The 25,672-nt window shown below is 36.9% G+C and overlaps 1 long non-coding RNA gene across 5 annotated transcripts in view; it reads right to left on the reverse strand.

Moving 5' to 3' along the window:
- The window catches only part of LOC103159931, a 35,235-nt gene extending 22,831 nt beyond the window's left edge, over positions 1-12,404 (reverse strand). For all 5 annotated transcript variants that reach the window (XR_004771853.1, XR_003481274.2, XR_003481275.2 and 2 more), the window contains exon 1: positions 12,266-12,404. This is a non-coding gene — a long non-coding RNA (uncharacterized LOC103159931). The remainder of the gene's footprint in view (positions 1-12,265) is intronic.
- Between the last annotated feature and the right edge of the window lie 13,268 nt (positions 12,405-25,672).

The following is a 25,672-nucleotide window of genomic DNA, read 5'->3' on the forward strand; positions in this document are numbered from 1 at the left end:
GCATGGTGAATCACATCCAACCATAGCTGCTACTGATTCCCAAGAGAGGGAGGGAGAATGGACGCAGAAGATTTTCACAGCATGGTCAAGACAGAACATCACTGGGAGTTGCAGGGGAAGTTGGGGGTGGTTATGACCAAGACACACTGTACATGGATGATTACTTCAAGAAAGATAAACAAAGATAGAGGAGAATTAAAAGCTGACAATTTTCATGGAAATGAGAGGACAAAGTTTCACAAAGGGGATAGAACAGGCATCAATGAGATCAGCATCAAGAGAATGTGAGCGTTAAAATTCAGTACTTATATGAATTGAATTTCATTTCTAGGCTTTAAGTAGACACTCTGGTATGCAATGGGAAATCAATCTGAGGTAGTTATTGAAGAGATACATAAGAAGAGAATAAAAGAATAAAAGCAAATGTATCATATATACCATTTCTTTTTCCTTTTCTTTCTTTTTTTTTTTTTTTGGTTTTTCAAGACATGGTATCTCTGTGGCTTTGGAGGCTGTCCTGGAACTAGCTCTCGTAGACCAGGCTGGTCTCAAACTCACAGAGATCCACCTGCCTCTGCCTCCCGAGTGCTGGGATTAAAGGTGTGCACCACCAATGCCCAGCATATATACCATTTCTTATAGAACTAAAATGATCACTATTTCACCTACATCACAATCTCAATATGGAATTGTTTTAACCAGAGTGTCTTCACTGTGTGTTCTGAAAATTATGTTCTATCAAAAATCTATGGATTCTCTATCTATTTACCTACCTATCATCTATTATCTATCTATCAATTATAAACCCATTATCCATAAATTATCTATGAATCATCTATTATGTACTTTTCAATCTATTTACACTCCTATGCAGCTATCAGCCCTTTATATATTAAAAACCCATAAAATCCCTACCATCTATCTATCTATCTATCTTTCTATCTATCATCTGTCATCTACCTATTATCTAACAACTTTATCTACCCACCTATCATTTATCTGTTATTAACCTAACAGAGCAAGGGCAGAAGCTGAATTATTTCTAGAAATCGCACCTTTTTCCCCTCTGCTTGATTGCTTTTTCAGGAATAGCCACAACTTTTAATGGCTCTAGCACCATGGCCTGAGGTTCCCCAAACTTTCTTGTTTGAATATGAAATTTCCTTGACAGTGGCTGGTCCCAAGCTGATGATGCACAATTTTGCCAAGCTCAAATTAGGAAATGACCATCTTTTGTCACAATTTTCCAGGAAAAGTCTAGGAAACCTAAGACTAAGTGGTTTGGAATATACAGATCTGTAGTCAATTACTAGCTAATATTGAAAATGAACTATTATTACAAAAGCTCCTAAATTTACACAAAAGTATTTTAAGAAATATTTTCAAAGTGCAGCTATAGTACCACTTACCAAAGTAATGCCAAAATACAAGAAAAATAGCCAATTAATTTATTATCTACTTTGAGTAGAGTGCAATTACAAAATGCCACCTTTACTGTGAGAATTCATTTGAACCATCAAGTGTCACCCTTTGTCTATGCTGAAGCTGAGGCTTAGACCCTGATGAACAGCCACAAGTTTGCAGAATTGTGAAGGGATCTCAATGAAGTTAATAGCAGATTTTCTGACACAAATAAATCTTCCTGGCATATGGAATATATAAAATGCTTGTGACCAAATAACTTGTATTTGATCTGTTAGCAAGAACAGAACAGACTTATACAGTGATGGAGAATATGCTAGGATATTAAGAACATCTTGACTTTCCAGTGTCTATAGTTACACAGTAGTTGCTCTACTTGTTTCCGTTCTTGGCCATCTAACAGGGCCACTCTTGTCGTTTGTCCAACACATGTGTCCAGGAAAGCTGACTGTTTTAACAAATGGCTGTGCACAACGGTGAGGGAAGGCAAATAAGAATCATCTTTGACCTTTGGCAGTTAACACAGACTTGAAGGAGACAAAACATTTATAATTATTTTTAAATATATGATAATAACTGACATTCAAGTTGTCTATGAACAACAAAAAGCAGAAAACAGAAAACTATATATTTGCAAATGAAAACACATTTTAGCACATTTTATAGTCTTTCAGGCATTAATTTTTTATTTCCTTTAAAAGCATCCAGTAATTCTATTAGAAGAACCCACACAGTGAATTTAGTAGCACCAACCTGATGTGTGTTTCCATGTGTGAAGCATACTTTCAAATGTTCTGCATATAATGCCTTGCTTAATATAATGAATGCTCCCTGTGTTTGTTGAATCAGAATGGCCCCCATAGGCTCATATATTGAATCTGAATGCTTAGTATTCAGGGTGTGGCCTTGATAGAGGAAATGTATCACTGGAGGTAGGCGCTTTTATGTGGGTTCTTGGTGATATGAACTCAGATGTACATGTTTTAGAGAGCAAGCCTGTTATCCACTGAGATATCTCTCCTGCTCCGAAAACCACTAGTTGTTGATAATTGATTACATATTAATGTCAGCGAAGAAAAAGATTCAGAGGTAGCCTTGTGTTTTGGAGCCCATGTCTTAGGGCAAACCAAATTCCTCCAAATTTTAAGCTCAAACCTAAGCTAAACTGTTAGGTTTGCTTTGGGAATAGGTAGCTTTCTTTATAAAACTGAAAAAAATTCCTTGTTTTATTTAAATTAGAAACAATCTTATTTTACATATTAATCACATTTCTCTCTCCCTCCCATCCTTCCATGCCCCCCACCAAACCCCATCCCATCCCCCTTCTGCTCCCAGGGACGGTGAGGCCTTTGATGGGGGAATCATAAAAGTATGTCACATTATTTGGGGAAGGCTAGGCCCTCCCCCTTGTGTCTAGGCTGAGAGAGTATCCCTCTATGGGGAATGCACTCACTAAGTCCATTCGTATAATAGGGATAAATATTGTTCCACTACCAGAGGCCCCATGGACTGTCCAGGCCTCCTAACAGACACCCATATTCAGAGAGACTGGTACTGTCCTATGCTGGTTTACTAGTGGTCAGTCTGGCATCCACGAGTTGCTCCTTGTTCATATCAGCTGTTTTTGTTTGTTTCCTCAGTCTGGGCTTGACCCCTTTGTTCATCACTCCTCCCTCTCTACAACTAGATTCCAGGAGTTAGGCTCAGTATTTATCTGTGAGTTTCTGCTTCTGCTTCTATCACTTATTGGATGAAGGCTCTAGGATGGCATATAGGGTAGTCATCAATCTCATTATTGGAGAGGACATTTAAGGTAGCCTCTTCACTTCGATTGTAAGTTGAGGTCATCCTTGTAGATCTTTGGACATTTCCCTAGTGCCAGATTTCTCTTTGAACCTACAATGGCTCCCTCTATTATGGTATCTCTTTTCTTGTTCTCCTCTATTCTTTCCCCGACTCAATCTTCCTGCTCACTCATGTCCTCTTTGCTCCTTCTCCCTTTCTCTTCTCCTAACTCCCTCTCTCCTCCCCCCTGTCCCCACGCTCCCAATTATCTCAGGAGATCTTGTCCCTTTCCCCTTCTCTGGGGGACCATGTATGTCTCTCTTAGAATCCTCCTTGTTGCCTTGCTTCTCTCGAGGTGTGGATTGTAGGCTGGTAATCCTTTGCTCTACGTCCAATATCCATATATGAGTGAATACATACCATGTTTGTGATTTTGTGACTAGGCTACCTCACTCAGCATGGTTTCTTCTAGTTCCATCCATTTGCCTGCAAATTTCAAGATTCCATTGTTTGTTTGTTTGTTTTTCTGCTGAGTAGTACTCCATTGTGTAAATGTACCACAATTTCTTTATCCATTCTTCAGTTGATGGGCATCTAGGATGCTTCCAGATTCTGGCTGTTACATATAATGCTGCTACAGACATAGGTGAACAGATGTCCTTGTTGTATGAATGTGCATCCTTTGGGAATATGCCTACAAGGGGAATTGCTGGATCTTGAGGTAGACTGATTCCCATTTTCCTGAGGAACCATCATGCTGACTTTTAAAGTGGCTGTATGAGGCCGGACAGTAGTGGCGCACGCCTTTAATCCCAGCACTCAGGAGGCAGAGGCAGGCAGATCTATGTGAGTTTGAGACCAGCCTGGTCTACAAGAGCTAGTTACAGGATGGCCTCTAAAACCACAGAGAAACCCTGTCTTGAAAAATAAATAAATAAATAAATAAATAAATAAATAAATAAATAAAGTGGCTGTATGAGTTTGCACTCCCACCAGCAGTGGAGTAGTGTTCCCCTTTCTCTACATCCTCTCCAGCATAAACTGTCATTGGTGTTTTTTATTTTAGCCATTCTGACTGGAGCAAGATGGTATCTCAGAGTTGTTTTGATTTGCATTTCCCTGATGGCTAAGGATTTGATCACTTTCTTAAGAGTCTTTCAGCCATTTTAGATTCCTCTATTGAGAATTCTCTATTTAGTTCTATACCCCAGTTTTTAATTGGATTATTTGGTGTTTCAATGACTAGCTTCTTGAGTTGTTCATATATTTTGGAAATCAGCCCTCTGTCAGATGTGGGGTTGGTGAAGATCTTTTCCCATTCTCTGGGCTGCCATGAAAACATTCTTTTGCTGATTTTAATATATACCTAAGAATTTGGACCACATATATTGCAGAAAATGCCTTTTTTTTCCAACAATCTGGATCCTATCATATTCATTAGAAAATCTGGCTGGTTTTCTATTGAGTTTTCATTGGAATAATGACCTCTGTAAGTCAGACAAACTCAGTGTGTTGCTTTTTTACTACCGTGTTCCACCATGTCTTAGCTTGCTGACATCTATGTTTTACTTTCCTATAAATATACTGTACATAGTGACAGAGATAGAAATATTTGTCATTGTTATTTATTATTGTTTATTGTGGAATAAACTTAACCCAACATGTCAAAGAGAACAAGGAAAAGATTTATGATTTAGGGAAATATAATTCCCATGCTTGTAGACATGCATGTTTGTGTACACAGTATGTGTCCATAGTTTATCACACATGAACAAATTTGGCTTCTTTTTTCACAAAGAGAACATAAGAAATTCTGCTTATTACCAAGGACAGCGGTCATTATCCCACCTCAAGATGACAGTGCATTGTCTCTAAGCATTTCAGTCTTTCTAAAGTAAACAATTTTGTTTTACCTTATTTTATCCTTTGTGTAATAAAGGAAAGTGTTAAATATCCTCAATCAAAATGTGGATTTTCAGATGACCTGAGCTAGTGAGAGTTCACTGACTCAGGTATGACAAATGGGAAACCTGCATAAGACCCAACTAGATTCCCTTAATATAGGTGACAATGGTGGGAATGGGACAATATATGAGGCCACTAGCAGTGGGTCCAATATCTAACTCTAATGCACTAACTGACTTAGTGGCGCCCATTATATATGGAGAGATACCTTGCTCAGCTGAGACACAGGGATTCGGGAGTGGAGAGGGCCCTCCCTTGGTCCTGCTTCAATGAGATGATAGGACAGACTTAGTAGACTTCCTAGGGCAGGCCTTGTACTCTATTAGGAGCAGATGGGAGGTAAGAGGGAAGTGGGGAAGCAGGAGGAGAGGAAGGAGGGGGCACTGGTATTGGAATATAAAAAATAAATTAATAAAAGAAATTTTTTAAAAAAATATATTTTATGCTGAAATCTCTGAATTTACATGTCAGGAAACACCCTTGGGAGATTTAAACTTCTTTCCTGAAAAGTTAGTGGTGTGCCTCCAACCTCATGCTCTGACATGATTGCCACAGCTTCCATTCAGGTACAGGCTTCTATGACAACACACATTTGAGCTCTTCCAGTGCTGGCTGAGAGTGAGTCTCTAAGGAATCCAACTGAATTATTAATAATGAATAACTTAAACATACAATCTTAAGTGCATGAATACTGCTAATGGTTTAATATCCAGTGCTTTCTAAACTTATAAATATTTCTAAGGTGACACTGCTGACTTTCTATGTAAGAGATAAAAAATCAATACATGGTATCACAACTAAAAATATTAGTTACCTAAAAAACTTGATGTATGCTGTATAACTTTATATCTGGATTTATAATCAAATGTGCCTGATTTTCATAAAATGGTTACCAATGGTAGACAAGTTGAGATGGAAACTATCTTACTAGTGATTGGTTACATCCTGATAGTACATATGTAGATGCTAAACCATCACAGAATGTAAGAAAATGTCTTTTCTATGCACTATTTATTATTGACTTGAGAGTCACCAGTGATACAATCTATAAGTTCTATGTTCAAAAATGAATGGCTAACAATGCAATAATTATATTAAATGATGAAACTAAAAGTTAGATTTTACATTAGATACCTTATAATGTTAATATCTTCAGAGACCAGGATGAGTATTACAGAATATACATAACTTCTAAGTATTATAGAATAAAACAGATTCCCTCTGGCTTGTTTTATTCATGATCCTAGATTTTTCATATTATCTTATAGTTTTTTTTATTATTTGACCATTTGTTTAGAAGTTATTTATTTAGTGCTTTTGTTGTGGAATAATCCTTTATATTGTGTGAAGATGTGGCACTATGATGGTTTAATAAAGAGCTGAATGGCCAATATCTAGGGAGGAAGAGGTAAGACAGGACTTCCAGGGAGAGAGAGAAAGAGAGGGAGATAAATCTAGGTGCTAAGGAGGTGCCAAAGGACACAAGAGTAAAAAGGAAGTGCAAGATGGAAGAGAGGTAAAAAGCCATGAGGCAAATGTAGATCAATATAAATGGGTTAATTTAAGTTATAAGAGCTAGTGGGACAAGCCTAAGCTACAGGCAGAGCTTCCATCATTAATAATAATGCTCCATTTCATTTTTTATGAGTTGGCTACCCAAAGAAAACTCTGACTACATATGGTGTCAAACATGGAGGCTCAAATGTCCAAACATAGGGCCTGAGAAAGGTAAGAAAAGTTTAGGACAAGGAGCTGGATGTGGTTTTCTAGTCTTGCAGACTCTTGGGCAGGCAGACTCTCAGAGCAAGGCTATCAGCCACTACCTGAATGTTGGAGCCAGCCACCAATGCCATGTGCCAGCACCAAGTTCTAAGCTGAGCTATGAGGAGACTGGCATAACAGTTTAAAATTTGTGTAACTGGGTCAGAGAAGCTACAGGTGCTCAGTAAAAACAGATATAGGCAGAAGAAAAACCCTTTAAACAGGTTGCAGAACTTTAAAAAATGTGCTTAGGCTTTAAAAAGAAAAGGAAATGGGTATAGACAGTCATAGAAAAATAGTTTATAAATAATAAGATAAAGTCTTTTAAGATAAAATAAAAAGGTTAAGCCATGTAAAGATGGAAAATACACAGATAGTCTGGATCCTTGTTGATTTTGGACTTTTTGATTGCTGAAGAGCAAACAGCAGCTGCTGAGAGACTTGGGATTGTAAGAGGGACTGCTGAATTAAACCAGCCTAAATACTTTAGGAATGCCTTAACTTTAAAATGCAAGTCATTAAATGTATTGATTTGGGGAAGAGGTTATGCTTTTGGTTTTATGAAAAATTAAAGGCTGTGGATTCATTAACCTTGGTTAATAGAGATCAGATTTTTATTGGGGAAGACTCTCTGAAAATCCTGGCTACAGATATAAAGAAATAATAGATAAGCTACAAGACAGGTTATGTATATTTTACCTGCTCAAATATAAAAGAAAAGAAAAATTATCTCTGGCTGGTTTGTGTACAATGTGCAGACATACTTGTATTAATGCAGATATGTATATTACCTTTGAAAGTTTGTATATTTTCAGAGCAAGAGGACCAACACTAATGAAAACTGGTGGCCCAGGAGATCCAGCCTCTCAGAATGTCTCTATTACACTTTCCTCAGTGTTCTGTATCCAGAACAGCTTCAAGGCTGCTAGCTGAGAGGGTCTGTCCTCACAGACTATTCTAGCTGGGACTACAGATAAGCCTTGCAATTTCCCATTGCATAAAGACTGGATGACAAATGTTATGACTAGCTCTTCCAGGACTTCACCATCATACCAATTTTCTCACAGTCTCTTAAAGATTCTTTCACTCCTGGACAAGAGGAAGCAATCTAAAGAACACAATACCCACATTCCCAAGAGGTAGGGTGGGTGGTTTTTGGTCATTTAGTGGGTTAAGGATGTTTGTCATCATTTAGGGGGGATTGGTTTTTCATCATTTGTGGGGGGGGGTTGTTACTGGTCATGTTCATGGAGAAAGCTAAAAAAGGAGGGTAGATTCAGGGGTCCCTTTCTGAAGGGACAATGGATATAGTATGAAAATAGTGGGATTAAAGGGTGGATTATTGAGTCTACTTTTGATCAACCACTAGTCTCAAATATTTTACATTTTGTGCATTGATACATATTTGAGGTTATTTTTCTTGTTCTGTATATATGTTTCTATTCTTTTTTTCAAGTATTATACCTATACAGCTCATTTAAAAGGGTAATGTAAAAATTCAGTCCTTGAAAGCTATTTAGGATAATAAAGAAATACAGGTTAATAGTAATCTATAACAATCAAACTTATAGTCTTGTTAAGTATGTTTTCAACTTCATACAAAGGTATATTATAAATAGGTGATCTTCAAACACTTCAAAGTCCTACAGAATATGTCATTTAAAATGTTTTAATAACATAAGGCTTTTCATAACAGTGAGATATGTCAGCTCCTGGCAGCACCAATTTACTTCAAAAAAAGATGATGGACATCAAAGAACATTCATATATAGTTAGCTTTATGCATATGAAAAGTTATCCATTTGAGCAAGAAGCCACGCTTGCCTAAACTGCTGATAGTATGCTGTCCAAACTGGGCAAGCAACACACAAAAGAGAGCAACTGCTGAACTTTGCCAAGACAATGTGAGACAGTCCTTCAAAAATTCCTACTTCACAGAAAAGTCTGCCAGACATTCTAGGTCTGTAGGCCAAAGATGAATGTCCCAATGTTGCAGAGGAATGTTGGGTGCTGTCCAGGAAGCCAGCTGTGTCTGTTATTTCTATAGTTTTGGAAGTGGCTTCCTTTACATTTCCTGTTTACTCAGCTAATGTTATATCCATCTTGGATCTCTGGTGGAGTTTAAGATAAAATAGCAATGGTTTCAGTTTTCTTTGTTATCAAAAACAAAAAAGAAACTCACAAAAGAGGTATAAAATGTATGAGGTTGAGACAAAAGTCTTAAATTATTTATCTAAGAAAATGTTTTGAAAAAATGAAAATGGTTTGAGGTCTAAAAAAGTTTTGATATGGTAATACAAATTATGATAGAAAATGATTTAGATATAAAACTTTAAATTCATCAAGATGAGATGTATATTAGAGTATTTTCTCTGAATATGCCAAATGGACTGGATATTTTAAATGTAATTCTTACCTGATAATTGTTCTTATTGTTTATAGTTTTATTATGTTCGGGTTTAAACCTTTCTTTTTCATTTAGACAAAAAGGGGAAATATTCATTTACCTTGGGTGAAGATGTGACACTATCATTGGTTTAATAAAGATTTGAATGACCATTAACTAAGCAGGTAGGACTATTGGAAACAGAAAGGTCTCAGGTGAAAAAGAAAGGCAGGTTTGCCAGATGGATGCAGAACTTGTGAGAGGAGAGGTAAAAGCCACAAGCTAAGTGGCAGCATATAGATTAATATAAATGGGTTAATTGAAGTCATAAGTGTTAGTTAGAAACAAGCCTAAACTAAGACTGACCTCTCATAATTAATAGGAAGTCTTTGTGTCATTATTTGGGAGTGGCAGTCCTAAGAAAAATTCATCTACATGTCTTGTATATATACCAGGTACCTGATTGGTTGGAAGGACTTTAGATCAGTAACAGAGCAAATGGAACTTCACTAAATGGAGAAAGATAAAAGAGAAGACCCTCTGAAGTCCTAGTCACACCTGATCCCCGAGGCATGTAGCCCTGGGGAACTTGAAAACCTGACAAGGTGCTGTCTAAAAGCTGTGGGGTTACACTGATGCATTGGGCCAGGAAACAAAGTCACCCCGCATCATCTTCCTTATTTAAGATCCTGTTGCATAGTTATCATGGAACTCCCCCTACCTGGGTCCTGCAGAGTAAACAAGCAAATTCCTCCATCCTTTTGGACTAATGAGGAGATGCTCCAAACTTTCCCACTGTTTCAGGATGTAGTTCATATAATGGCCAGGCATGCATGCAGAGAGTCATGTGGGCCATGGAGAAACAGATGAGTAGCATTGCTCACTAATTTACAGATCCAGGGACATACAACTGAATAGCCTTTTCTAAGTGCCTTAGTTGGTATACTTTTCAGGGAGCATCCAGGCAACCATGCTCATTCTTCGGTGATATTAAGAAGCAATAAAATATCCTGGTTTTAGAGTGCTACCGAGATGCAATACTAAAATGTTAACCCAGCTCCAAAGGCAGTGCTACACATCTACCCAGGACATATCTATCTACACATTTATCCAGGACATATCTCCAAGAAAGTCTTCTACTGAAAAAACAAACAAATGAAAAACTCTTGGGAAAATTCATCTACCAGGTAGAAAAATACTAATATTAGGACAAAGGAATGATGCAAAAAGAAGGAATACAATATCCCCCTATTAGTAAGACCCAAAGAAAACAAAATCAATGAATTAACTGACAAGGAATTCAAAAGAGTTATTTTAAAAATACAAAACAATTCAAAGAAATTAGGAAAATGATTTGAATTGTGAATGAGTAATTTAGCAAAGATAAAAAAATTCTTGAAAGGGGACAATTATAAATTGTAGAGCTTAGGAACTCAGCAATATTATTCTGTCTATCTGTCACATATCTATCTCTATCTGTCACATATATATACCTATCTCTATCACCTATCTACCTCTGTGTGTTTGTATGTGTATAATATACACATGCATAACTAGAGCCTTGAGAAAAAACAGAACTGATTAAGTGGAAGAATAATTTCTAAGTTTGAAGATAAGTGTTTTCAAATAACAAAATGAGATTTAAGTGAAGAGGAGACAAACAAGGATAAGAGGTGAAGAAAAAGAAGAGGAGAAGGGGTGTGTGTGTTAGTATTTAGGCTTTTGTGCTGGCCTGCCTTTGGACTTCTGACAGGATATGCCCTCAGCTGCATCCACTAGGAGCACCACCTGTGCCTATTCACTATGTTCCCTTTAAAAAGGGCCCCGCCCACTTCCCATCCTTCTCTCTCTCCCCCCTCTGTCTGTCCATTCTCCTCTCTCTTTCTCTGCCTCTCTTTCCCTCTGATGCCCCTATCACTGGAGGCCAGTCTTCTCCCTTCACTTCCCTCTTTTATGATCCTTTTGCCCCAATGAAACCCCCTCCACTTGAACTCTGTCAAATGGCATCTTTCTCACACACACAGCTTTTTAAAAATTACAACAGTATGGACAGGAGGAGGAAGAGGGAAGAGAAAAGGAAAGACTAAATTTGAAAAGTTAAAAAAAAATCTTTACACCTTATGGGGGACCATTAAGTAAACAAATGTTTGCATTATACCCCATTCAGAAGGGGAAAAGAAATAGAAAACCCATTCAAGACAATAATTTCTAAAATCTTTCAAAATATTGGAACATATTTGGAGACAGCAATGTGTATGAATCTCAATGACATTAATAAATTTAGCTAACAAGGTTCCTATCTGAATCATTTCCCAGTCAAACTGCCAAACATCAGACAAAGAGAATTCTAAAAACAGCAAGGAACAAGCATGGAGTCTCCCCCCTGGCCTATTAACAGACTTCTCTAAAGAAATCCCACAGTCAGAGGAGAATGAGATGATATATTCAAAGTCATAAGAAAAAAGACAACTGAAATGTTATACCCAGCAATCCTATTCTCCAGGAATAAGGCTAAATATTTTCCAAGACAAACAAAAACAGGCCATTCACTACTGTCAGATTGGCCCTTCTGAGAGAACCACATAAGGGACTCCTATATCAAGAGTCTGACGGCCAATGAAAGCACAAAATTCAGTAAGGGGGAAAAAGAGAAGTAGCTCTAAATAAGCATTGTTTCTTTGCTGTGATTTTTTAAATATAATACTTTTTATGATTTTTGAGAATGTCATACATTCTTTATATATAGTATATCTTGTTCATATTCATCTTGTGTCTTCCTGTAACTCTAATTCCTTTACAATCCACACCCTATACTTCCAGCCACTTGCCAGCTTCACACATGCTACCCATATTCATGGCTACAAGGTCATTCACCGGATGATCATCAATCTACCAGGGAACATACTATTAAAGAAAATTGTTCTCCCTTCCCCAGCAACCACAAACCTGCTCCTCAACAGTAGGTGGAATTTCATGAATCCCCTTCCCACTCCATGCTGGAGTGCTGACTGTGTCTATCTTGCCAGGAGATCACTGCTGTGAGTCAGTGAGTGCAGTGGTCCTACACTTTCACCCCAGTCTGATGGAGGAGGTTCTTCTGTATATGTTTGTCTTATTGGTTGATAAATAAAGTACTGTTGGCCAATAGGGAAGCAAGTTAGGTGGGACTAGGAGTCAAGGAGGATTCTGGGAAATGTAGTAAAGAGAAGTCTTGTGATCCAGGCAGGAAGTGGCATAGCAGGCAGACTCAGATTTTGAGTAGGGACAAGCAGGAAATCGCTCTCTTCCTCTTCCTCCTCCTCTCTTCTCTGGGAGCCACCATATGAGCCCAACAAGAGAGGACACATGCCTCTGGCATCCTCAATCAGATAAGTCTTTATAAAATATATAGATTAATAATTATGGTTGATACTTAAGACAGAGATAGCAGATAAGAAATCCTAGTCATTGGCCAGCAGCATTGTAATTAATATAAGAATCTGTGTGTTATTTTGGGCACCCACGTGGCATCGGGGCTCAGGTGGCTTGGCGGAAAGATTTATTGTTACACCAGTCCTTCCCTGACCTCTGGCTCTTGACATCTTTCCACCTCTTTTTCTGCTACGGTCCCTGAATACTGAGGAAACATGGCATATAGAAAACTGAAACCATGAAGATAAGCAACAAAAGAAAAATACAGGAACAAAGAATATGCAAAAGAATCAGGAAAAAAAAAAACGAACCATTAACAGAATGACAGAAGTCTACTCAACAATGGCATCACATGTAAATGGATCAAATTCCCCAGTTAAAAGAGCCAGACCAGCTGAGAAGAACAAAAAACTAAGTCCAACAAGATAGTGTCTGCAAGGAACACCTACCCAGAAAGCAAAGGGTTGGAAAAAGTTAAGGCACACAGATGGAACTTCAAAGTGAGAATAACTGCTTATGCTTATATGACAGAAATAAACTTTAAAGCAAAATATATGAAAGGATAGAAAGCATTATTATGAAATGAGAGGTATCAAAATAACAACAAGAAATAATAATTATAAATGGTTTTGCACTGAATACTAAGGGAACCTAATTATATAAGGAAAAGATGATAGATCCTCATTCAAAAACATTTAGAAATTTCCATATCCCACTTTTATCAATGGACAGATATTCCAGACAAAAATTAATGAAATATTATTACCAGATTCAAGCTTCAATATAGAACATGTACATTTAATATGCATTTATAGAACATTTCATGCAGGACCTAAAGAACAAACCTTATCATCATATGGACTATTACCTAGGATGTTCCACATGTTAGCCTATAAAACAAATCTCACCAAATTCAAATAAATGGAAACCAAGCATGTAGCTTCTTTGAATACAATGTAATAAAGCTAGAAATGAAAAGAAACATTAAAAATTTATAAACACTTAGCAATTAAACATTAATCATTCTTAATGACTAATGGATCAATGAAGAAATCAAAAGAAAAGTTCAAAACTACTCTGAATCCAATGGAAGTCAAATCACAATATGATAACTTGAGGCATACAATAAGCATAAATAGTAGTTTATAAAATATGAAAGATCACATAAATGTAAAAAAGTAATACAATTCAAGAATATAGGAAAGCAATAAATAAATTGAAAACTAATAGAAGGAAATATATAACAGATCACAATAGAAATAAATGAGGAAATTAATACATGTGGGAAATTAATACTGTATACCAGTATTAATACTGGTAATACATGTGTGTATTACCAGTGAAACAATGAACTATTTTTCTAAAATAAATTAATGAAACTGTCAAACTAAGGCTAAATTAACTAAGAAAAGAAGAGAGAACTAAATTAACAAAATCAGAGAATAAAAGAAGAAATTACAACTAATAGCAGAGAACTACTAAAGATTGTTAGGAACCATTATGGAAGATCATGTACAATAAACTTAGGTAGCATAGAGATGTACAAATTTCTGGGCACATACAAGCTACCAAAATTGAACCATGAGGATATCAAAATAACAATTTATGAGATATAATCACTAACAAAACATTTCTTCAGAAATAATAGTCAAGATGTAAATGGTTCTATTGACAATTTTTACAGAACTTTTTGTTTTGTTTTGTTTTTTGTTTCACAAGAATGGGTTTCTCTGAATTTTTACAGAACTTTTAGAGATCTAATAAGAACTTTAGGTGAACAGCTGTCAAGTATGGAAAGTATGTCATGCTCTGAGGCCAGCAATACACTCACACAACCTTACACTCACACAGCTTTACACTCACACAGCTTGACACTCACACAACTTTACACTCACATACAACATTACACTCACACACATTACACTCACACACATTACACTCACACACAGCATTACACTCACACAACTTTACACTCAGACAACATTACATTCACACAACTTTACACTCACACAACTTTACACTCACACACAACATTACACTCACACAATATTACACTCATACAACATTACACTCACATAACTTTACACTCACACACAACAAGAAGGAGACAACTAAATGTCAATAGCCCTAATGAACAAGATACAAAAATTCTCAACATAATACTAGAAAAGTGAGAATAATAGCAAACAAAGGACTATGTACCTTGCTCAGTGATTCAAGGACAGTTCAACACCCACAAATCAATTAATATGAAACATTTCATCATTCAAATAAAAAATAATAACAATATTTATCATCTCAGTAGATGTTAAAAAATATAGGTTCTTTACAACTACATACTAAATACTGATCCTTTACCCACAGATAAGTGTATTCTGAAAATATGCTCATCAAGGAAACTTCTCTTTCCAAAAAATGGAGACCAAAACAAAACAAAACAAACCACAATAAATCAAAATGCAGAGTTGAAGAGCCCAGTCCCAGTGGCTACATCTACAATACAACTCCTACATCTAAGGCTCACAGATCATTGAAGAAGAAGAGAGGGTAGAAAAATTGTAAAAGCCAGAAGACTGGGAAATTTGCTCTTAAAATGTATCTCCTAGGAATATCAGAAGAGCTATACCTATAAATATCCTTTCATGGCTATAAAAATACTATAAAAATCAGGAATGGAAGGAATTTACCTCAAAACAGTAATGAACATGTGTGACAACCTTACAGAGCTTCTACCACTGTAAATAAAAGGAAAGCTGAAATTGTTGCTCCAAGACAAAGATTCCATTTTCACAACTCATGCTGAATATATAAATAAGAGTCCAGACCAAGAAATAAAGCAAGAAAAAGAAATGAAGGATATCCAAATAGAAAAGGAAGGAGTCAAATTATTACTGTTTAAATATTCTGACATTACATATAGAAAATCTACCTTCATAGCCCACAAACATGTTTAAGGAGATAAGTTTTATAAAGTTATATGTAGGGAGACACCCTAGCCCCGCCCAATAGTCCTGGGACAGGTACCAGGTGGACCCGGGACTCGCCCATAAGGGCGTGGTGAAGGAAAGCCGAGGTGACGTAAGGGAGCTTCTTAAGGGGCTGCACATGGGGACCTTGGCCCCCTTTTTTGTTCTGGCTGCGCTTGCTGGGTTCTATAACCTAGCTCTGGCCTGTGTTTTGCCCTGGTGTTTTCTTGAATAAAGAGACTTTAATCCTAACAGTTATGGACTATAAAACCATCATAAAAATAAGTAGCATATTTGTTATTCATTAATAAAGTTGTTAAGAAAGAAATCAAAGAAGTGACCCAACAACAGCTATAAAAAGTATATGAAGAAAAATTTAGCTAAGGAAGTCAATGATCTCTGCAAAGAAAATAACAAAACACTGTCGAGAGAAATCGAAGAAGACCCACCAAAAAATGAATAGAAATCTCACGTTATGGTTTTGGACTTGAAAAATTAACACTGTTAAGATATCCATACAAAATGTTTTACAAGTCATGTATTAACTGTTCCTACCAAAATATCATTGAAAATTTTCAAATATAAAACACACTCCACAATTTTTTTATGAAACTACAAAAGATCTCAAAAATAGCAAACAAGTTCTGAACAAAATGAGCAACACTGGAGACATTATTACAACGACTGATATTGAAACATGCTAAAGGAAATACAGTGACAGAAACCAAAATACAGGCAAATAACCTGAACTGATTTTCCCCAATAGATTGTATAAGTGGTTAACAAGAATATGAAAAAGTTTATCATCAGAGAAATGCAAACCAAGACATCCACAAGATATTATATTACCCCTCTTAGAATGGCTATTGTCAAAAAGAAAAAAGTAAAGACTAGCAAGAATGGGAAAAATAGAATTTTCATATACTGTTGGTGGGAATATAAACAAATACACCCATAAGGGAGTACAGTTTGGAAACATGTGATATAATGTGTAATCTCCTTATAATGCTATAATAAAAGCCATATGATCTACCAATCCCACTTCTGGTTATACAGTCAAGGGGAATGACATCATCATCAGGCACAGTATACTTGCATGCTGGCTGAAGCATATTCAAAGTAACTAATAGATAGAATCAACCCATGTGCAAAATGAATGATGAATAAAGTAGGATATAAATAATGTATTGAAAGCAATGAAAAGAAGGAAGTCTGTGATTTGTAGCATTATTGTAGACATTAAATCAAGATTAATAACTCAGGCACAAAAAGACAAATGCTACACTTTCTCTTCTATGTGTGGGTGCCAAATGTTGATTTTACAGAGAATAAAATAATACGTGCCAGAAGCTGGTAAGTATGGTAAAGGAAGATATAGGGTGTTATTAATTGGTTTCCAATTGACAGTTTAATATGGGGAATAATTTCTAATGTTTTATAGCACATTGGAATTACTATATTTGATAACAATTAATTGGACATTTAAAGCTATAGATATGTCATTATGTTTCCATGACACAAACATGTATGAGTTGCATTTACTTCTGTTATACCACTGTAACTGAAATTCCTTACAGAAATACTTGAGGGATGCTTTATTTTGCCTCAAGGTTTCAGAGGGTTTTAGCTGATTATAGTGAGGGGAAGCATAAGATTTTCTTTTCCTTTCTGAATTCCTACGTATTTCTTCAAAGTCCCTTTAATGTGTGTTTATTTGGTTGTTTAGTCATATGTAATTTGGAGGAACAGGATATTGCTTGATTGCTTTGCAGATGGACGAACTTACTTGTTCTTCATAAAAATCATTACAGGGCTCCTGTTAAGACAGGGATCTGCGGTGTCTAGTGCCTCTGGGACATTTTCTACTTAAAAGAGTACTCTATTTTCTGATCTAGGTGATATGGACCTCGACACCAGAATTCTCCGACTCAAGTGGAAAGGAGAGTCTGAGATTCTCACTCAGTTTTTCAAAGATTTTCCACACAAATGTACTGTTTTCATTATAACGTTCCCCACATTCATCTCCATGTTTCTTTCTTTCAGATTCACCAGCAATTAAACCCCTGAAGTACACCCATTTGGGGATATGATGTAGCCTAGTTTCCTGAAATTGGACTGCAAAATGGTTCTCACCCCCCATGGCAAGGACAACAGATCCACATAGGAACACAGAATCTTCAAGAAGAATTATAATTGGCTTGATCTATCAGTGGTTGAGACACTGTTTCAAGACAGTTCAACATCACTAGTTTTTAGAGCACATTGCTTGGCAGTTGATCTGTCAACATCAAATCATAACAGTGCATTCTAGAACTAGACAACTTGCAGCAACTGGTTTTCTTCTTCTAGCATGTGAGTTCCAGGAGTGGAACTTAGGTAGCCAGGCTTGGTGGGAAGCTTAGCCATATCACTTGTTGAGGCATCTTACAGGTACCAGTGCCTATGTTTAAGGCCATTTTTCAAATGTGATATTTTACTTTGAATTCTCTTCTCATTTCGATAGACTTTGAAGAATGCCTTGTTCAATAATATTAAATTCTAACTAATTTTGCAGTTGATAATAACTATAAAGATAACTATAACAGCAAAGAGTAGGTAAAAAAGATCAGCTACTAATTCTTGAATTCTTCAAAAAACATATTAATTATAATTGCTAACATTTCTCAAGTGCTTGCTATAGTGTAGGCTGGGTTTTAAGTGGTTCATATATACCATTGTATTAATGCATTAAAACTATGCAATGAGGTGGTGTATGAACACTGATATCAGACTCCAGATTCCAATTTCTTAATCAATAACCCATTATATCTCTACATTTGACTGATACCATTGTTAATTACAGAAAGCAATCAGGAAAGGATTCTAAAAGATGAGCTCTTCTAGCTCCCTCAAAAGCAGGAAACTGAGGCACTTCTTCAACATCCATGGAAGGTTCTCACTCAGCTTTGGTGAGCTGTGGTGTTTGAAATTTAGCTGCTGTTTTCCGTGGTCAAGCTGAGGGAGCATCATCTCTGAGTGGGATCAAAAAGCAAGGTGCAAGGGGTTTCTAGGCAACTGCAACAGTAACCTTGACCTAAGAGCCTCAGCCCTCATCTTGTTCTTTCCCGGGTTTCCTCATAAGTCTTTCCTGCCCCTGCCAATCATCTTCCTTTCCCCTCAAGATAAAAGAAGAATTAAAGCCTGTTTCCCAAGGCCAGAAATAAGCTACCTTTTCAAGTTGCTACCCTATTATTGTTTCCTTAAATTCTCACCCGCCAGTTCTTAAGCCGATGAAGGTTATACACGCTTTCAAAAAGTAAATTAAAAATCGTGTTCTGTTTACTTGTCATTCTGGAAAACGTGAGCTTCCCTTTGAGGGAAAAAAAAATGCGTTTCTGAGAAGGCAGGGTCAAGAGTTCCTTTTCTCACTTCTTCTCTCAGCCAGAGAAGCCCGGTCCCTCTTCACTGGGTTACCCCTCAGCCACAGCAGCAGGTGATTGATTGTCTGCTAAGTCAAGCACCAAGGACAAGGAGTTCCTCATTTCCTGATGCTGCTTTTCGTGCAGGTAAAATGAAAAATCAAATCCTTCCCCGTCTCTGCATCGCTGTCCTTTCTGAACATGGCATTAACTTCCACAAAAGAGCCTGGTGGCAAAAGGGGTGATTAGCTAGATGGGCTCTAACAGCTGGGCTCCAGGAGTCTAAAGTGCGGTGGAGGAGGGGCAGTCGCCATCCCGAGTCTGGTAGTTCTATCAAACAGCAGCAGCAGCAGCAGCAGATGAAAAGCTTCCAGAGGCGGGGGCAGGGGAGAGCCCAGATTGTAAACATCTCTTCTCTGTTGCCTAGAAGCCGTGGCTGCAAACAATCTAAAGACTGCGCCTAGATTTTCAAAATTTCCATTCTATGCAAAACTCCGCTTCTTTTTAAAAATCTGCGGCCATTTTACGAGGCCATCATGCAATACGCACATGCATGATGACCTCGTATCTACTGAGATATATGCAATGCAATATGTGCATACATCACAGTAACTTCCCTCCATCACATATAATTACTTACATTGTTTAACAAAACCTTGTTAATGTTAGCACATTAACCCTGAGGCTTCAAAACAAACAAACAAACAAACAAACAAAAAAACACCTTATAGCAGATCACCTATGGGATGGACTGCTATTTGTAAGAATCGACAGAAAAATTCAAATGTCCATTATTTGTTTGTGGTGCAATTTTGAAGATTCCTGGATAATATGTTTCTCAAATATGCTGTGATGGACAACAAGTATTTGGTATTATAAATTCGTAAAATATTTTACTAATAACCCAAACAATGTTATAGGTTGTTTGGGAAGAAATGAACTACTAAATATGTGCATGCAAGTATGTGTCACACACACACACACACATACACACACACACACACACACTCACTCACACACACTCACACACACTCACACACACACACTCACACACACACTCACACACACTCACACTCACTCACACACACACTCACACTCACTCACACACACACTCACACTCACACACACTCACACTCACACACACACACACACTCACACACACTCTCTCTCACACACACACACACACAAAGGGAGGGAGAGAAGGGAGGAGAATCCGTAAGAGAAGGGCACAGTGGTAATAGTGGAAGATTTTAATTACCTCAGTATAGAACAGGATTACAGGAAGTGGAGGAAATAAGGCTGGGTCTGGTGCCAAGCTGATTTCCAATTTAATGTGTACTCACCCAAAAAGGACGGAAAGAATGCTAGGTTTAAGATTAAGTAATACTCGGAACTCAAAGGAAAGAAAGGCTATCGGAAGCAGGGATTAAATCTCATTAACCATATGATCTAATCTCAAATAGAAGCTCGAGTATTTAAAGACAACATGGAAATTTAAGAAGACAGAAAGTAAAATACAGCATACAATCATTAAGTCAGCAAAAAAGACAAACCAGTGAATTAAGGTCAGGGTAAATAGCAGGGAGGTGTTTTGTTTTGTTTTAAACCCAGCATCACCCTGAATGGCAGTCTTACCAATAAGTGGTAAAGCCTTTAGCCTTTTGCTGCATCGAAGTGGAAAAATGAATGCTTCCAGAATGACACAGCACAGCAAAGGCTCCCCTTGCCTTCTCATGATTCAGAATGTTTAAAGAAATAGAAAATAAAACTCTTCCTTACTTGGAAGGGAACTCTAAAGAGAACTGAGTGCAGGAAGGGGGGCAAAGAACTGAGCAGATCTGAGGGCAAACTTGCTTATGACATTAAAAGCCTACAATCCAGCAAGGCAGCTATGGGGCCATTAAAGGGATGAGGGGGAAGTCAGAGAGGATGAGGCCTCTTTGCTGAGAGCCAGAAGGAGTCCTCTGCCTGGTATTTACAGAAGCAACTGAAGGTCACATCCTGGAAACTGGGATACATTTTCTTGAGGGGAAACGGGAAATGTTAAAAGGATTTTATGATTGGGTAAGAGCAGATAGTTGGGCAATTAGAGCTATTAGAAGTTGACGGGGCACAAGACCCTGCTTAAGTATGTCACAGAAATCAGAGAGCTGTGCAAATGAAGCAGGAAATGCCTTCTGCAGCATCTCTTCATAGCTTGCTCAGGAGGCTGAAGAGTCAGCTTTGGCAGTGGCTCTGGCACATAGTACTGAAAAGAAACCCCAAGAACATTTCAAAATCACACTTAGCAATAATCTGAATCACGGCTGGAAAGCAAATAGTGCTGGCCCTAGAGACATTCGCGGTCTGGTAAGAGTTAACATTAGCTTTAGATTTACAAATCATTGAGCATTTATGAGCAATTCTACAGAGGTGAGCATGGAAGTTGGTCGGTATTTCCAAAGTTCTTGGTGTAGACTGATCCCCTAAATCTTGCTGCATTAAATGAGGCAGGAGAGTAAACAAGTGTAGTCTGAGCTACCTATAGACTAAAAAACGTACACATATGAAATGGAAAGGAACATCTTTACAGATCCTGGTCTTGGGTTTTATTGCCATCATCATCGTCATCACCACCACCACCACCACCACCACCATCAATAGACCACTTATTAAACATACAGTGCTGCAACTGTAAGAAGGGAAAAAGATGGGAAGAGTTGCTCTCTGTCTCAGGGTCTGGATTTCACACTGCCTCATATTATAACTTTTCATCTTTTTCTAACAAAATATCATGGGGCCAAATCAATACTTTTATATTGGTTGATTAATGTCTGTTGTGGTTGTCTATACGAGCATGTATGTACATGGCACAGCATACATGTGAAGATGGAAGTATAGCTTACAGGAGCCAGTTCTCCTTCCACCTTGTGAATTCCAGGGACAAGTGCATGCCATTGGGCTTGGCTGTCATCACCTTAATCCAGTGAGATGTATTGCTGTTGTTATCATTATTAATTTTAATTACAGTGACCCATTGTTAGAGGATTGTTTAGAATGAGCAACTGATCTACCCTCCAAGCTCCAGCTATGTTTCTCTGAAAGAAAAAAATGTAAATGTTCATTAAACTGTGGAGTTAAAACTTGAAGAATAAATTGAATTATTTGGTGTTTACTAATCATTTAAGAACTGCATTACATTTTCTTTGCCTTTCTCTTCCTTGTCTCTTTCAAATGTGTGCTGAAATTCCTTGAATAGATTGGAAGATTAATGATAAAACATGCAAACATTTCACAACTGGCTCCAAGAAATGTCTACTTACTATCCATGGATAGTGTAGCAGAAGCTAAAGTGCCCAGAAGTCAGAGTGATACAAGAATGCTCATGGAGGAATGTCAGAACCACAGGCAAGCCAAGGAGAAAGTGAGCTACAGAAAAAAAGTGAAGCTTCCCAGGTGAAGGTGAAATGATAAAGATATTTAAACAGAAAAACTGTACCTCCAAAATCAGTAAGAGAGGGCCACAAAGTGAACTGCAAAACAACATGAGCAGTATAACTGGTGTGGATTTTCATACCTCTTTTCTACCAAACCCTAGCACAGTAACTACATTTATTAGTGGATTTAATTTCTAAGACTTTGTTGAGAGTAAAGAGCAATGCAAGAAACAGAACAAAGTGAGTGAAGAGCTGACAATTTAGAACAAGGATGTAATTAGAGTAGTATACATTTGTTTAGCTTTTGAATAATTACCAAGAACCATATAATTCAAAAATTGGAAATTCTGTTGCTCATATAAGAGGAAATAAAATAAAATGAAATAAATATGGTAAAGAAAATGGCATGATTTGATCCATTTAGCTCTGTGGATGCAGAAGGAATGCATGTAATTCATGCAAAAAATAAAATAAAAAATCATCTTATGTTTCATTGGCCATAGTACTGGACCAGGACTTGGGTCACAATAGAGAGTTTTTACACTTGAGCTTTTGATTTACAGGATGTCTGTGTTTATAAGTCTGCACATAGAAAAATGATTGTTTCATCTACCTAATTCTGAAAGAAGGTCCTCTTCTGAACTGAAAATTTATTTTTGCATGTTATTTACTGTTTCTACTACTTATGTGAATAACTTTAAAGTCAGAGTAAAAAATATAAAAATTGCTAAATTTTATTAAAATACTTATTTATTATGAACTGACCATTTGCAAATAAGAATAGAATCTACAAGTCACTTTAACTGTCAAAGAAGTAATGAAAAAATAAGTGTGTGTGTGTGTGTGTGTGTGTGTGTGTGTGTACACGTTTATGTATATAATTGACTTCAGCTAATCAGAGCTCTGGGCAAAGAAAGGGCTTTGAATTGCCTCCTCATATTTGCAAATCACTAAAAATTCAATTGTATTCATTTTCATTATAGAAATAAAACAAACTCTCCACTCACAAACGATTGATGAAATGTAAGAGATAAACCTTCAGAATAACTTTAAGGTAAGTATCAATAAATAGTATTAAAGTAGCAACCTATGTTTAACAGCGCCATATAAATAACTGACAAATGAAGGTTTATAGAAAAAATATTTCAGTGAAAACCTGTCCCCACCTTAATCTCTTGAAACGGCGTCTCACTGAATCCTGAGTTCAACATCACTTCTGAGTGAGGATGGCTTTTTCAGCCAGTCTTTTTGTTTCTGCCCCTGAGTTGATGCCTGGATTCTGTGTAGGTGTTAGGAATCCAAACTGGAGTCTTCAGGCTTGTGCTGCAAGCACACCTAGCCACTGAGTCAGATGCCCAGCTATATTAAGTTGTTTAAATCTCCTTTTTACCTCTCTTTGTTTGTTACACAGTTCATAATTGTCATTGATGAGACAAATTGCAGAAGAACACTCCCTATTGGTCTTATTTTTTTTGAAATGTTTTCTATACAAAGGCTCAAACTTGGGACTCCCAATTTACTGCATGCTTTTTTTTTTATATGTATTGCTATGTTTCCTTTGACTTACCAGATAGTAATTCACATTTGGATAAAAATGCTATTTGTACCTTGCAAAATTTTGTGATTTGTTCATAGACTGTTGTTAATATTTCAATTTTAAAATTTTGAACACAGTTTTAAAACAATTATAAATTCTCCATAGGTTTATTTAAATTAAAAACAACCTTATTTTACATACCAATCCCAGTTCCATCTCCCTTCCATCCTCCCATGCCCCCACCAACTCCCCACCCCACACAGTCTCCCCCAGTCCACTCCCCAGGGAGGGCAAGGCCTCCCATGGGAGATCATTAAAGTCTGCCACATCCCTCCCACATTAGCTGTCAATGTATCTAATGCCCTAGATGAATAAATTCTCCATAGTTTTTAGCAACTTGTATATATGCTGAGTATTTATTCTCCTATAGCAACAGATGTAAGCTGTGTTTATGAAAACCCTTATACAGATAAAATATATTTCTGAGTATTTAAAGAATATTAGAAAATTGATAACTATATCCAAAAAAATCAAAGGATTGCCTAAGAAGAAAGAAAATAAAAGGTATAGAATTAGATGTATTTCCATTAACATACACAATTGATATTAAAGTTCTGTTCATATACAAGCACATACATATGTACCCTAAGAAATTTTGAGTTATATGTTCTCTTAATTTAAATTATTTTACTATTCATGTGGTATTGCTGCAAGAAGAGTTCTACAGTTAATTAAAGCATTTGCCACTACATATCAAAGTATATAGAATAAGAACTTTGTGAATTTTAATTATATATAATTCCTACTAATACTTTGCAAGGCTCCATTGAACTGCTTCCATAAAGTCCAAATCTTAAAAGTTGTGTAATATTTTGAGTTAATGTAATGTTTTCATATTCTTAGGGAATATCTAAAGTTGTTCAGATACACCTCTACATGGAAATATTTAAGTTTTTACATATATCCAATGTAAGGCACTGGAATAAAGAAGGTAAAGACAGATACTAAGACAGTACCAGGTGGCTATGGGAGGAGGGGAGGGTGAGCGAATGACAAAAAAAGAGGAAAAAAAGAAGACAAGGCACCATAGACTGGAGAACATGTTAAAGGCTGAAATTTCTCATTGTGACGAATGCTGTGAAGTCCAAGATCAAGTGCCTGGTAGCAACAGTGACTCAAGAAGTCCCACCTCTTGGTCTATTGAAACATCCCTTCTAGATTCACGGGCATCCGTCTTTGATTCTCACAGCTTCAGGGAGGAGCAAGTTCTCTCCTACAAATGTACTCTGCAATCCTATTCATGAGGACTCTGTACTCATGCCCCAACAACCTTCCAAAGCCCACATACTAACACTATCACCGTATAGCTCAGGACTTCAACATATGGATTTTGTGAATACACAAATGCTGTTATGAAGGGAGGTAAATTTTAGGAAGAATGGCACCTTCCTGGCTGTAGATGAAAGCTCTTTTACATTGAATGGCTCTCGAGGGGAGGCGGTGAAGCTGACAACTGATCTGGGAAAAAACTGTAAAGAATGCTATCAAATAATAGCTATTAATATAGGAAAATTATACCACATTGCTAAAAATAGGATTAAAATTATAAAAAGTGCACAATGAAT

Source organism: Cricetulus griseus (assembly GCF_003668045.3).
Source record: "Cricetulus griseus strain 17A/GY chromosome 1 unlocalized genomic scaffold, alternate assembly CriGri-PICRH-1.0 chr1_0, whole genome shotgun sequence".
Lineage (NCBI taxonomy): Eukaryota > Metazoa > Chordata > Mammalia > Rodentia > Cricetidae > Cricetulus > Cricetulus griseus.